Source organism: Orycteropus afer, unplaced genomic scaffold (assembly GCF_000298275.1).
Source record: "Orycteropus afer afer isolate SDZICR_OR568_19922 unplaced genomic scaffold, OryAfe1.0 scaffold00179, whole genome shotgun sequence".
Lineage (NCBI taxonomy): Eukaryota > Metazoa > Chordata > Mammalia > Tubulidentata > Orycteropodidae > Orycteropus > Orycteropus afer.
In genome coordinates this window covers 351,795-359,584 of record NW_006921766.1, presented here as the reverse complement: position 1 = coordinate 359,584, position 7,790 = coordinate 351,795, and the positions used below count along the sequence as shown (strand labels likewise).

The window sequence follows — 7,790 nt, the reverse complement described above, 5'->3', positions numbered from 1 at the left end:
TAAATTTTGGTCAATGACATGAGACAAAGTATATGTGAACTGCTGTATGAAAAGTGAATTTACTCTGTAAATCTTCACCCAAATCCTAATAAAAAAAAGAAAAATACCTGCAAGACACCAGCACAGAAGCTGTCAGTCAGTTTTTAAAGGGAAGCCCTTTGCGGTTTCCTGTGGGATTTGCTCATTGTCTTATTTTCTTGGTGTTCTGGTTACCTAGTACCACTCTGACAAGAGTATACCACAAATAGGATGGCCTTAACAAACAGGAGTTTATTCTTACAATTTGGAGGCTTTAAGTTCAACTTCAAAGTGCCAGGCTCTAGGGCATTGGTGAAAGGCCCTCAGTCTTGGGGTCCAGCTCTGCTTCCTGCTTCCAGCCCATTGGAGCTAGAAGTGTTTCTTCACTCAGACAGCTGCTGGCTGCTGTGACTGAGAAGCCCCAAGCTTGACAAGTATAAAGGCACAGTCCCGGTTTTACCAAACCATATGGCAGGTCATTAACTTAAGTCCAATGTAAGTTCCACTCAGCCAGACCCAGCCAAGTTGACACACAAACATAACTACAACACTTGGTGAGTTGAATATTGGAATGGGAGACACAGTCATAGATCCATATAAGCATGCTCACCTGGCCTTGTATCAGACCTGCTCTGGGGGTAATGTCCACATCAGTGGATCTGGAGGGCCTATGTCTCATTGGTGAGTCATGGGCAGGTGTATGAGAACCATGTCTTCTTGGCTGCAGAGATCAGTGCAGGTGGGATGCAGACCCAGCACAGTAGGGATCCCATGAGGTGCGAATGCCTTCTGCTGCATTGGAACTTCAACTTTTATACAAACTATGCACGGATGCTCACACCTTCCTCTGCCCTCAAACCTCAGACAACACCTGCAACGGTTCTTGTGTGCCACTGAGAATAAAGTCTCCTCCCTCAGTTCCCCCTTGTCTCCTACAGGCCAGGACATCATTGGGAGGTGGTGGCCATGAACCCAGCCTTCTGTGTCACCTTCTGGAATTGTTGAAGTAAATGCACAAACCTCAGGTCTTGCTGTACATGGGACTCTGGTAGTGGTCCTCTCATACCACATGCTCTATGTAAAACCACCCATAATCCATGTTGTTGTTGTTGTTGTTGTTGTTTGCCATCGAGTCGGCCCCGACTCATAGCGACCCCTCCTTGGGTTTCCAAGGCAGTATCACTACGGAAGTAGGATTGCCCAACCTTCCTTCCGAGGAGTGGCTGGTGGGTTTGATCAGCACTATATCTACAACCCAATAAGCACAAAGTGCCTGGTCATGGGGTCCCTCATCCTTTTCCGTAGCCAGCATTTATAGCTGAGGCTCCCTTAGCAATCTTCCACTAGTCAGGACTGCAAATAAGCCAGCCCAGGGTTCCCTGAGGGCATATGTGGTGCTGAGACCTGTAGGGCTGAGGCCTCATTGTGCTCTCCTGAGGCAGGACTCACACTCTGCCTGCAGGCTTCATAATACAGGCAGCCCTGGTGACCACACCACTCCCAGGGCCCTCTCAGCCCTGATCAGGGTAGGGAGAAGGACCAGACTGTGGAGCTCTTCTGACTAGAGCTGGGACTGGCTTTTAGGCCTCAAGGGAAGGTACTCCAAAGTGACCTATGGCATCACATGGCAGCAGAGAGTGTAGACACTGAATCTTCTGCCATCCCTTCTCTCTTCCCCATCTTGTTTTCCAGGCCTGGGTACTCCCCTGAGTCCAAATGAGGTGATCACACAGCTCTGGGCTTTGGCTCACATTCTTCCTCTCCATTACCCAACCCCACTCAGCTCTGAGCCTCCCATTTCTATTCCTATTGCCTCCCATGAGCATTCCCTTCCTGCCACCTCCCATGGCCACTCCTGCTCTCCAGCTGTGGACATAGGAGACCTCCAAGGTAGGGGCCAAGCATCATCCACCTTGAATGCCCCCTGCCTACACATGAGGCACGAGGACTAGCTTGCAGAGTGAACACTGCTCTGATGAGGGGAGATTATCTGTCCATAATCATTAAGTTCATCTATGGACAGAAGGATGACTCCTGACTCTGTGGTTGTAGGGCTAAGGCTGCTGATGAGCATGTGTGGTTATCAGAACTGGCCCCGCAATAGGCAGGATTGTGTCTGGATGATGGGGCTAACGATAATCTTGCAAACGTGGTTATAGTCCAGTGTCACATTTATCATTCTAGAAACAAGAGAAAGGCATTCCTGTTTCTTTTTCTTTGAGTCATCTTAAGAGACTTGTAAAATTTCATACCTCAAGAAAACTGAAAATTATTTGAAGTCTAATATAAGAAAAAGTAAAGGATATCTCTTGTGAGTTTTATATAGCCACTCTAAACTATAACATAAACACTCAAAAATGTTCATATTATAGACCACAAGGTAGGTCATAAAACAAGCCTTAATAAATTTAAGAACACTGAAATAATGCAAAGCATCTTCTCAGATCACAATGCTATAAAATTAGAAATCAATAATAGGAAGATCAACAGAAAAAGAGCAAACCCATGGAAACTGAATACACCCTCCTTTAGAATGACTGGCTAATAGAAGAAATAAAAAATGAAATAAGAAAATTCCTTGAATCAAGTGAGAATGAAAATGCAACATACCAAAATCTTTGTCACACAGTCAAATCAGTCAGAGGCCAGTTTATAGCAATAAAGGCACACATCAAAAATGAAGAAAGAGCCAAAATCAACACCTTAAACCACCATGTCCAGCAATTAGAAAAAGAACAGCAAGAAAAGCCTACAGTCCACCACAAGAGAGGAAATAATACAGATTTAAGCAGAAGTCAATGAAACAGAAAATAGAAAGACAATAGAAAAAATCAACAAGACTAGAAGTTGTTTTATTGAAAAGATTAGTAAAATTGACAAACCACTGGCAAATTTAACAAAGGGGAAGAGGGAGAGAATACATACAACACAAATAAGAAATGAGTTGGGGGACATCACAAAAGAACCAACTGAAATGAAAAGGATAATATCAGGATACTACAAAGACCTGTACTCTAACAAATTTGAAAACCTAGAAGAAATGGACAGATTTCTAGAAACACACTATTTACCTAAACTAACACAGACTGACATGGAAAATTTGAACAAACCCACAACAAAAGAAGAAACTGAACAGGTCATAAAAAAATTAACAACAACAAAAAAAGTCCTGGCCCAGATGATTTCACTGGATAATTCTATTGAACATTCAGAGAAGAACTGACACCAATCCTACTCAAACTATTCCAGAACATAGAAAAGGATGGAATCCTCCCAAATTCATTTGATGAAGCAAGCATAACCTTGATATCAAAACAAGGCAAAGATATCACTCAAAAGGAAAACTACTGACCAATATCACTCACAAATATAGACGCAAAAATCTTCAACAACATCCTAGACAGTACACTCCAACAACGTATCAAAAAATAATACATTATGACCAAGTGAGGTTCATATCAGTTATGCAAGGATGATTCAACATTAGAAAAACAATCAACATCACCCATCAAATAAATAAAACAAAGGAAAAGAACCACATGATTATGATAATAATCATGTCAATCGATACAGAAAGGCATTTGATAAAATTCAACACCCTTTTCTGATAAAAACTCTCAGCAAAATATTTATAGAAGGGACATTTCTCAACAGGACCAAAGGCACATATGCATAAACAACAGCCAACATTATTCTCAATGGGGAGAGACTGAAACCATTTCCTTGTGAACAGGAACCAGACAAGGATGCCCTCTATCACTTCTATTCAACATTGTATTGGAAGTCCTAGCCAGGGCAATAAGGAAGAAAAGTAAATCAAAGGCATCCAAATTGGTAAGGAAGAAGTCAAACTATTAAACTACTTCTATTTGCTGATAATACAATCCTATACCTAGAAAACCAAGAGATTCAGTTAAAAAAAAAAAAAAAAAAACTACTGGAACTAATTGAGAGAGTCAGCATAGTGGCAGGATACCAAATCAACATACAAACATCAGTCGGATTGCTCTACATCAGCAAAGAGATTGCTGAAAAAGAAATAAGGAAATCAATACCATTTACAATAGCTACCAACTAAAAATAAAATACTTGGGAATTAATCTTACCAGGGACACAAAAGATCTGGACAAAGAAAACTACAAAACACTACTTCAAGAAACCATCAGAGATCTAAATAAATGGAAGAACATACCATGTTCACGGATAGGAAGATTGAACATTATGAACAGGTCAATTCTACCCAGAGAAATCTAAGCATTCAGTGCAATCCCAATCCAGATCCCATCAACATTCTTTAAGGATGTGGAGAAACCAATCACTAACTTTATATGGAAAGGAAAGAGACCTTGGATAAGCAAAGCACTATTGAAGAAGAAGAACAAAGTAGGAGGTCTCACATTCCCAGATCTCAAAACCTACCATACAACCACAGTAGTCAAAACTATCTGGTATTGATACAATGACAGACAGATAGACCAATGAAATAGAAGTGAGAATCCAGAAATAGATCCATTGACCTATGGTCAGCTGATCTTTGACAAAGGGCCAAAACCCATTAAATGGGGAAGAGGTTGTCTGTTTACCAAATGGTGCTTGCAAAACTGAATATCTATTTGCAGAAAAATGAAACAAGATCTTTACCTCACACCATACACAAAAGCCAACTCCAGATGGATCAAAATGTGAAACCTAAAACTGGGGACAAATTTAAGGGCCCTAATATATGGCATAGGAGCTCTGGTAGCATAGTGCCTAAGGCACTTGACTGCGAACCAGAAGGCTGGCGGTTCAAACCCACCAGCCATTCCTCGGAAGGAAGGTTGGGCAATCTACTTCCATAGAGATACTGCCTCGGAAACCCAAGGAGGGGTCGCTATGAGTCTGGGCTGACTCGACGGCATATAACAACAACAACAACAATATATGGCATATATAGACTATCAAGTATAACCTAAAATACACAAACAGAAGAAGAGTAACTGGATGGATGGGACCTTCTAACAATTAAATTTTTATGTGCTTCTAAAGACTTCTCCAAGAGTTAAAAGAGAACATACAGATTGGGAAAAAATATTTGGCAATGACATATGTGACAAGGGAATTAACTCTCAAATTTATACAAAACTCCAACATGTCAACAACAAAAAGACAAACAATTCATTTAAAAAATGGGCAGAAGACATGAAGAGACATTTCACCAAGGAGGATATTCAAGTGGCCAACAAACATATGAAGAAATGCTCATGATCATTAGCTATTAGAGAGATGCAAATAAAAAAAACAATGAAATACCATCTTGCCCCAGCACTAGTAGCAAAGTTCTACAAGACAGAAAATAACAAATGCTGGCAAGGATGTGGAAAGATTGGGACTCTCATACACTTCTGCTGTAACTGTTAAATGACAAAACCACTATGGAAAGCAGTATGGTGATTTCTTAAGAAGTTGAAATTAGAAATATTATTTGACCTAGTCATTCCATTACTAGGTATATATCTTGAAGAAGTGACAGCCAGAACAAGAACAAAGATATGCACACCCATGTTCATTGCAGCACTATTTACAATAGCAAAAAGATGGAAACAACCTAGGTGCCCATCCACTGAAGAATGGATAAGCAAACTATGGTATATACACACAGTGAAATACTATGTGACCCTAAAGAATAATGTAGAATTCTCAAACACCACATAACATGGATGAACTTGGAGGACATTATGCTGAGGAAATAAGTTAATCACAGAAGGACAAATATTGGTTTTAGTTCATTATTGTAAAAATTCAACAAAGCTTTCTATACAGAAGGAAACTTTCTTTGTTAGTTACCAGAGGTAGGAGAGGAGGGGAGGGAACACTGCTAGATAGCTAGAGACAAGTATTGATATGGGTGAAGGGAAGGACAATGTACCAAATGTGAGTGATCAACATGGTGGCATTGAGGAAAAGGAAGACATAGAGATGTGCATGGGAGGTACAGACAACAAAGATGAACCCTTTCGTATACACAGAACTGTGTTTTCAGTGATGGCAAACCTTGACATTCAGGTGGATAGATGGGTGGACAGGCTGAATGAGTAGGTATATGTATGCAGGAGCTCTGGTAGCCTAGTGCCTAAGGCACTTGACTGCTAACTAGGAGGCTGAGGGTTGAAACCCACAGCCACTCCTCAGAAGGAATGTTGGGCAATATACTTCTGTAGTGATGCTGCCTCAGAAACACAAGGAAGGGTTGCTATGAGTCAGATCCAACTCAACGGCACATAACAACAACAACAACATGCAGGGGACAGTGTAACCATGACCATATATAGGGTTGGCAGCCAATATTTCTAGAAGTGTATTTGTATGTTCTGTAAGAATTCCCAGATATATAGTAGAGCTGACAAGGGACAAGGTTGTAGTCACTTCTTGACCACAGCTTGACTCGAAGGGAGAAAACAGTGGGATCTGTGGGGTCAGGACCATGGTTGCAAGGGACATCAAGTTCAATTGGCATAACATACTACACAAAAACATTGTTCCACATCCCACTTTGATGAGTAGTGACTGAGATCTTAAAAGCTTGCAAGAGGCCATCAAGATGTAACAGTGAGTCTTTCTTGGTCCAGAGCAAAGAAGAAAGAGAAAAACACAGATGCATGGAAAAAATTGGTCCAGCCTATATGACTATGAGACCCAAAGAACTAGATGGTGTCCAGCTACCATTGTCAACCACTCGGAGGGGGATCTCTGTAGGATGTCTTGGATAAAGTAGAACAATATGGAACAAAACTCAAAATCAAACAAACAAAAAGGGACCAAGTTTGCTGGTTTGAGAGATCCTGGTGGAACCTTTGAGACTATGGCCCCTAGCTGCCCTACAGGTCTGGAATTGAACACACTCCTATGGCTTCCAGCCAAACAAAAGCCAGGTATATGAGCTGAACATTTACATTAGGTAGATACACTCCTTGGAGAGATCAATCATGGGAGAATAGAAGGGCTGTGTATGCACAGGGAAATAGCTGGGGGGCCAGGAGTGCATGGGAGGGAAGGATACAGGGAGGAGGTGACTATGGGGAGGAGTTGGGAAGCGAGCTGTTGCACTGTGGGAAATTGCAGTCAATGTCATTAGACAAGGTGTATATGAACTGCTGTAAGGAAAAGGAATTTGGTCTCTAAACTTTCACCCAAATCAGAATTTAAAAAATAAATGTTCACATTAGATGCCAAATAGGAAAACAGGCCACAGAAGTCTAGATATTGTGTAACTACATCTGTGTGAAACATATCCACCAACAAAAGCTCAATGGAAAAGTGACTGCCTCAGAAAGGATCAAATCTGGAGATCCTGGATAGAGTGGGAGGGAAAATGTGGAACAAAATTCAAAAACTCAATAATGACCAGAATTACTGGTCAGATGAAATCTGGTGAGACTCCCAATACTAGGGCCCTGGAATACATTCTGCACCTGGAATAAAACTCAGCCCCAGGAGCAGGCTCCCAGTGCAATGGTTAAAAGGATGTACACAAAGACCACTCAACCCAGGATGACACACCCACATACTCTATGGTAATACATTCCTTAGAGCAATAGACTATGGGACACCAGAAGACCAACATTCAAATCGAGGAAATGCAGGACAAACAGGAGTGCATAAATACGAGGGGCACAAAGAGAGGTTTACTGGGTAGGGAAGGGAGGAGACTGGCTTAGGGTTGAACAGTGAATGGGGAATGAAACTAAATGTATGCATTATGTTGAATGTAAAACAAGCTCTTAAAATGAAAA

The 7,790-nt window shown here is 41.2% G+C and overlaps 1 protein-coding gene across 1 annotated transcript in view; it reads right to left on the bottom strand.

Annotated features, from left to right (window-relative positions):
* TSPEAR (thrombospondin type laminin G domain and EAR repeats) overlaps positions 1-7,790 on the bottom strand; it is a 311,553-nt gene that overhangs the window by 114,202 nt on the left and 189,561 nt on the right. The window lies entirely within an intron of this gene.